The following is a 7,433-nucleotide window of genomic DNA, read 5'->3' as shown; positions in this document are numbered from 1 at the left end:
GTTTTCTTCTCTGCCCTACACCACCTAGTTAATGGTTGAACCAGCTGGAGCTGAGAGTGCAACTGCACTTTTCCATGGAACCCTGGCTCCTGCTGCTGCCCCTGTGGGCACTCCAGTAGCTATTCTTGATAGCAGTAACAACAACAAAAACAACAACAAACAAATACATTAAAAACCAAAACACTTAGTTCATAAGGAATGAAAGAAAACTTGGTGGGGTTAATGTTCTATTTCTTCTTTTCTTCAACTTGATTAAGAAAATTGTCAAACTATTGAATCAAAAAGTTGAAATGGATGATAGAATGAATTTCATTTATATTCATTAGTTGTTAACATTTTTGCCTTTTTTTCTGAACAATCTGAAAATAAGTTATACATCCAGACACTTCACTACTAATTATTTCAGCATGCATCTCCTAAAAATAAGGACATTCACCTACATAACCATAATAAGATTACCAATAATAAAAATAATTTCCTAACATTATAATTCTTTTTTTTTAGTATGGAACACTTCGTGAATTTGTATGTCATCCTTGCACAGAGGCCATGATAATCTTCCCTGTATCATTCCAATTTTAGTACCCGTGCTACCAAAGCAAGCACTAACATTACCTAATTCTAATTCTAATTTCCTCAAACTATCCCCAAAATGTCTTTTACAACTAGATTTTGTTTTGTTTTATTCAACTAGGATCTAATCAAGGTTTATACATTGTATTAGGTTATTTCTCTTTGGCTTCTTTTAATGTAAAACAATCCCTCAATTATTTTTATTATTTATTATACTGACTTTTTGAAAAATGCAGGCCATATGTCTTACAGAATGTTCCACTGTCTGATTGTGTTTGTGTGTGTGTGTGTGTGTGTGTGTGTGTGTGTGTGTGATGCAGTTTAATGTTTTCTTCTACCACCTGTGTTTCCTATTAAATACCGAAGTTGGATGGTTTAGGTTAAAACTTTTTGGTAAAGTTATTTCACAGGTGATGCTTTCTATGTCATAGAGCATCTCATCAGAATGCACACATCAGGCATCCCACTCTTAGTAACTAGGTTGGACTGCATGGTTAAAGTGCTGATCAGCAGATATTTCCCTTTGCAGTGAGCAAATAACTTGTGGAATGACACCCTGTTCTACCTTGTTCATTTCTATAGCTCTCAGATCCTAGCACAGGCCACACCCAGCAGATGGATGCGTTCTACCTAGGCGCTACAAACTAAAGTTGAGCACAAGCACGCAGATCTCACTGAGGCACTTGCTTTCATGGATTATTCTGGAATAATAGAGACCTTGCAGCCCTAGGAGATGGCAGTAGGAATACCTAGAGCAGGTGCTGAGGAGTAACAAGGTTTCTGCTGATGGTTCAGGCTGAGTTCCCAGACCCATACTAAGTGCTTGGGAGGAGATGCCTTCTTTGAGAGACTGCTGGAGGAGGCTACCCAGAGCTGGGTAGAAGGCAGAAAAACAAAAACTTGTAAACTATCATTTCAAAGCTGGGAACAGTTTTCTGTTTTTCAATAAGTGAAGACTCAGAATCTTCCTTAGTTTTCAGGAAACCACTTGCCTAGTTCATTAATGTTATGTAAATTTTAATCAGGAAATGTTTGAGCTAAATTGCTTATTGTAATGTAAGAGGATGTCTACGCTTTTGCATAGTCATATCTCTTCAGAGCTTGTTCTCTTATGAGAAATCCTATTTTGTTTTGTTTTGTTTTGGAATGTGTGTGTGTGTGTGTGTGTGTGTGTGTGTGTGTGTGTGTATTGCCTTACCATGGTTTAAAAATCCTCTGCACATGGAACTGTTGCTCATTCTGGTGGAGATGAGTGGAAGGGGCACCTCAAGATAGTCTGTATGTAGTCCTCACTGTTTTCATGAGGGCACCATCCACAGAAACTCCTTCACTGAATAGGAGAATGTGAATAGACTGGTTCCAAAGCAACCCTGGGCATTCCCAAAAACACCTGGGGAACATTTGAGGGGTAGCTTAAACTCATCTGCGTATGAAAGTTAAAGTATGACCTCATGGTGATGTAGTTTGATGTAGCACACAAAATGCTCTTACACCGGTGTGTACACATAAAACTTCTTTGAGAGAGCAGCGTGGGCATAGAAGTAGTGGACACAGAGGTAAGAGCCACCCACATCACTGGCAGCTTCGAGAGAGAACAAAAGGGAACATGTTGGCACCAGATCCTTTCACATTTTAACAGGCAAAGACTGTCTTCTTTGGCCAGGAGTGGAGGGTAGCTGTCTATGGAATATCACCAAAAATGAGTCAGTGCTAGGTATACAGCAATTCTGTCACCTGCTGGCCTTGATATGTTATCAATGGGTCAGAATTTGGCCACATTAGAGTGGACCTCTTCAGTGGAATGAACACACTATCCAAAAGATTTCTTGATTCCTAGAATTCCACTTTTTTGATTCCTAGAATTTCTAGATACCTTAAACCTCTTAGCAATAAAGTTTGAGGAACAATCCACCAATCTCCACTTATCTCAAACTAACCATAAGCCCCCTCCCAAGTCCCCAGGGACAAGCAATGTACTTTTCAGGATCCACCCTGTGCAGGGTCTTGGGTAGCACTGGGACTAATTTTGCTCAGGCAGGTATGGTTTATAGCACAGGGTCTAAGATCTCAAAGTCTTGTCTCCCTTAACATCTCTCTTTGTTAATTAATTTTTTTTTCTATTTATTTTTGAGAGTGAGAGAGACAGAGCATGAGCAGGGGAGGGGGAGAGAGAGAGGGAGACACAGAATCTGAAGCAGGTCCAGGCTCCGAGCTGTCAGTGCAGAGCCCGACGCAGGACTTGAACTCAAAAACTGTGAGACCATGACCTGAGCCGAAGTCAGATACTTAACCAACTGAGCCACTACCCAGGCACCCTGGGTTTATTGCATATATCTTATCACAATCTACCATGAAGTGATATTATACCATTTCACATATCATATAAGAATCATACAGTAGCATACTTCCATTTCTCCCCTCCAAGTCTTTATGCTGTTGTTTTCATGCATTTTACTTTTAGTTATATTATAAACCTCCTAATACATCATTATTGTTTTTGTTTAAACAGTTAATTATCTTTTGAGATGCCAAGGAATACAGCCCTGCTATAAGAGAGGCTTCTCAGACTGTGATCTGCCATCCACATTGGGACTGAGAGTCAGAAATGGTTGGGGCCCCAAGCCTTGCTCAAGAGCTTCCTATTAGTATTTCTCAGCTAGCGTAAGGAGCAAGAAGCATGAGAGCCAGCATACTGACAAAGATCAGATGAAGGACATTGTCTTCCTCTTAAGCCTATTGTTTCTGATGGCCTCAAGAAGCTGCCCTTATGTTAAGGAAGAGAGAACTGCCATGCAGAGCAACCAGTAAATAACTGAAATTTCAGAATGCCAAGCTATGTTTAATGAGATATTATTAAATATTTGGCTGCGGTCACTCGGTCATACCCCTGACGGGAGGCAAATAACCAGAAAGCCTAAGTGCCAGCGGGACTTGTATTGTCAACAAGACCACAAGTCAGGCCCGGAAGCTGCTCTTGAACCACAGGATTCCATCGGGTTCCCCCAGAGTCTGGCATTGCACTTTGCTCCTTTCAGCGCTATCCCCTTCTTCAGGCCAGCCTTCTGTTTTGCCTGAGCCTCACAGCGGTCATAGTGACCTGCCCAGCAGGGAAGTGTGGAGAAGCCACTCCTTACAAGATCTCTCTGACACTATTGAAGGGCCAGGGATCTGCCTGCTGGGCTAGATTTACCCTAGAGTCTGTCCCCCAGTCTCTACCCTGCCCCAATGCCAAGTCCAGTCTCTAGGTACAGCTCCTCTAGTTGGGCCTGAACTGCTACTGTCACCACCCAGGTGTTGAAAGAGGACACTTCAGATGTCATGAAATCTACCTGCCTGCCCAGGCAGGGTCCTTGATATATGGTCAACTATTAGCGTTTTCTCTCAAATAACTGAAGTGTCTCTGAATAGAACTTCCACCCGAGGTTCTAATTCTGGGAACCTTCTCAATTTACACAGGATTTTCTACTTTCCCCTCCATCCACCTACCCTTCAGACAGAAGATATTTTTGATCATGTTTTCTTCTGCCTTCTCTCCTCAAAACCAAAACATTTTTAGTTGAATTAAATTCAGATAAAAATTTTTGAGCCCTATTAAGGCTATGTAAGATACAGCCGGACTCAGAGGTGGAAAAGTAGGAAGGGGGCACTGGGTGGCTCAGTCAGTTAAGCATCGACTCTTGATTTCAGCTCAGGTCATGATCTCATGGTTCGTGAGTTCGAGCCCCATGTTGGGCTCTGTGAAGGCAGTGCAGAGCCTGCTTGGGATTCTCTCTTCCCCTCTCTCTGCCTCTTCCCCACTTGCATTGTTCTTTTCTTTCTAAATAAATAAATAAACTTTTAAAAAAAGTTAAAAAAAAAAAAAGAATAGTAAGAAGAAGGAATTTTCTGATCTCTATATCAAGGAATTTTTTCCCCTACTTGATAAGAAGTGGAATAGATCCAGGCTTGGTGAACCCTGAAGCTTATGCAATTTTGTGTCCCTCTTACACCAAAGAACATAAAACTCCAACTTCACACAAGATTAGTTTCCTTAAAATAAGGAAGAAAATCACAACAAATTAAAAACTATATAGGGGCGCCTGGGTGGCTCAGTCGGTTAAGCATCCAGTTTCAGCTCAGGTCATGATCTCATGGTTCATGAGTTCGAGCCCTGCGTCAGGCTCTGTGCTGACATCTCAGAGCCTGGAGCCTGCTTCAGATTCTGTCTCTCTCTCTCTTTCTCTGACCTTCCTCTGCTCATGCTTTGTGTGTCTCTCTCTCAAAAATAAATAAACGTTAAAAAATTTAAAAAAAAACATGTAAACTTTAGAAATACAAGAATCATAAAACCCAGAAAAATTACATATTTTCATAAACTGTCTGACATATCTCTATAACACTTTTTCCCCACATTTTTTGGTCCACGCACTGTCTGGTTGCTACTTTGTATAACAATAAATTTGTGAAATACTTTTTTCTAGGGAAAAAAAAGGATAATTTAGTCTTTCCTCTACCATGTTTGATCAAAGCTTGCTTTTCACAGTGCCTGAGTGGCTCAGTCAGTTAAGTGTTGGGACTATGGGTTTTGGTTCAGGTTATGATCTCATGGTTTCATGAGTTTGGGACCTGCACTGGGCTTGTGGTGACAGTGCAGAGCCTGCTTGGGATTTTCTCTCTCTCTCTTTCTCTCTTTCTCTGCCCCTCCCCTACTCACGCTGTCTCTCTCTCAAAAATAAATAAATTAACTTAAAAAAAACAAAAAAAAACAAAAACAAACTTGCTTTTCATCGACAGTTTAGAAAAGTCATTTTCAACTTCTCCAGCTCAGCTTCACAATTCATTATTTGTAATGTCATGTGTTGTTGAATTTTTCCCAAATTTGGAGAAAACTATCAAGTTCATTTTGTACAGGAGCTATATATAATTTCAGGGACTTTCAAGTTTTCTTGTTCAGTGTGCCATCTTATTCTTTGAATTGACAACACTCATTATCCAGTGTGCCACCAATATTCTCATAGTGGCATATGTCAATGTTTTATATCAAGACAGCAAAAACTTAGTAAGAATCTACATAGATGTACTTGGGAGATGCCAATTCGGGCTGGAGAGAAGCACAAGCACGCCTAGCAAAGACAAGAGTTCAATGGATGAAGCAAAGGGTACATGGATGGTGGCAATAGGTGATAAGACTAGGGTAACAGACCAGGCAGAAAGGTGGGAAAGAGTGTCAAACAAAGCAAATATCTGAGGACAGACTCTCATGCCTTTAAGTGTAAGAATCCAGTATAATCGTAAGTATAAGATTAGTATAAGTATATAGATTAAGTATAACCCAGACTTGCGTTAAGTTCATAAGATGAACCCTAGGTTGAATCCTAACTCTGCCAAGTACCAGCCTGGCAACAACATGACTTTCCACAAAAACGACTAGCTAGCAACATGAATATATCCCCAAAATCCCACTAACTGTATCTCCAAGTCAACTTCCCCTTAGTCATATCCTCAAAATACCCCAATCATTCCCACACCAGCAGACTCAAGAGGAAGTATGATGGGGGCGCCTCCGTGTCTCAGTGGGTTAAATGGCTGACTTTGGCTTAGGTCATGATCTCACGGTTTGTAGGTTCGAGCCCCGTGTTGGGGTCTGTGCTGACAGCTCAGAGCCTGGAGCCTGCTTCGGATTCTGTGTCTCCCTCCCTCTCTCTGCCCCTCCCCTGCTCGTATTCTGTCTCCCTCTCTCAAAAATAAATAAACATTAAAAAAAAAAAAGAGGAAGTATGAGGGAGGGAGAGCTGAAGCAGTAAGAAGACCCTGCCCTGATTACAGTTAAAATGTTTTCTGTAAATTTTATAAAAACATATGACTACATGAACACATTGCTAGGGACTCTCCCAGGGCCATGCAAGGGGCTTATGCAAGTGAGGGGCCCAGAAATGTAAGTTTCTCTAGTTTCATTGTACATTCATCTCTTGGTGGAGAGCATAAAACAAAAACCACATACACACTATATTAGTTATTTTGTGTTGAGTAACAAATTATATCAAAATTTAGTGCCTTCAAACCACGTAAATTTATTATCTCAGTTTCTGAGGGTCAGGAATCCAGGCGCAGCTCAGTTGAATCCTCTGCTTCATGGTCTCTCACAAGGCTGCAGTCAAGGTGTTGGCCTAGGGTCTACAGTCTCATCTGAAGACTCAACTGGGGAAAGAATGGCTTCTAAGCTCATTCATGTGGTTGTTAGTAGGATTCACTGCCTTGAGGACTGTTAGACTAAAGGCCTCATTTCCTAGTTGGCAGATGGCTAGAGGCCACCCTCAGTTCCTTGCCACATAGGCCTGTCCAACATGGCAGCTTGCTTCATTATAACTAGGAAGAGAGAGTTTACTAACAAGACAGGAGTCACAATCATTTAGAATTAAATCATGGAAGTGACATCTTATTATCTCTGCTGTAGTCTATTGATTTCAAGCAAGTCACTAAGTTTAGACACTTGGAGGCGTCAAGAAGCAAGCCAGTCTCTAGAATAATTTTTAGTCTCCTTCCACTGGCAGAGACAACAGGCAGGACACAACCTGGCTGGTTGGCCTACAGCGTACAGCAGGAAGTAGAAATGCCTCTCACACACTGTGGCCATAGGAAGTGGTGGAGATGGAATGCCAGACTCCAGTCTAAATGGCTCATGCTAAGATTCAGGTTTCAAAATGAATCATTAAATGCAGAACTGGGACAGATACCAAAGTCAAGAACAGAGGCAACTGGAGTTGGACAAGAAGTGATTCGGGGAGTCCTTTAGGTAAATGGCCAGCACCTGTGGCAGGGTGTTTAGCTATCTTCAGGTTATCTTTGCATAGGCAGGTGGTCCAGTAAAAGGTTGGGATATG

At 41.4% G+C, this 7,433-nt stretch overlaps 1 non-coding gene across 1 annotated transcript; it reads right to left on the bottom strand.

The window, feature by feature from the left end:
* Positions 1-499: 499 nt before the first annotated feature.
* On the bottom strand, positions 500-606 carry LOC111559909. The gene has a single exon (XR_002741379.1). It is a non-coding gene; the product is annotated as a U6 spliceosomal RNA (small nuclear RNA).
* Between the last annotated feature and the right edge of the window lie 6,827 nt (positions 607-7,433).

This window comes from Felis catus, chromosome A3 (genome assembly GCF_018350175.1).
Source record: "Felis catus isolate Fca126 chromosome A3, F.catus_Fca126_mat1.0, whole genome shotgun sequence".
NCBI lineage: Eukaryota > Metazoa > Chordata > Mammalia > Carnivora > Felidae > Felis > Felis catus.
Note: the sequence above shows the minus strand (reverse complement) of the source record. Positions and strands in the feature narration are given on the sequence as shown.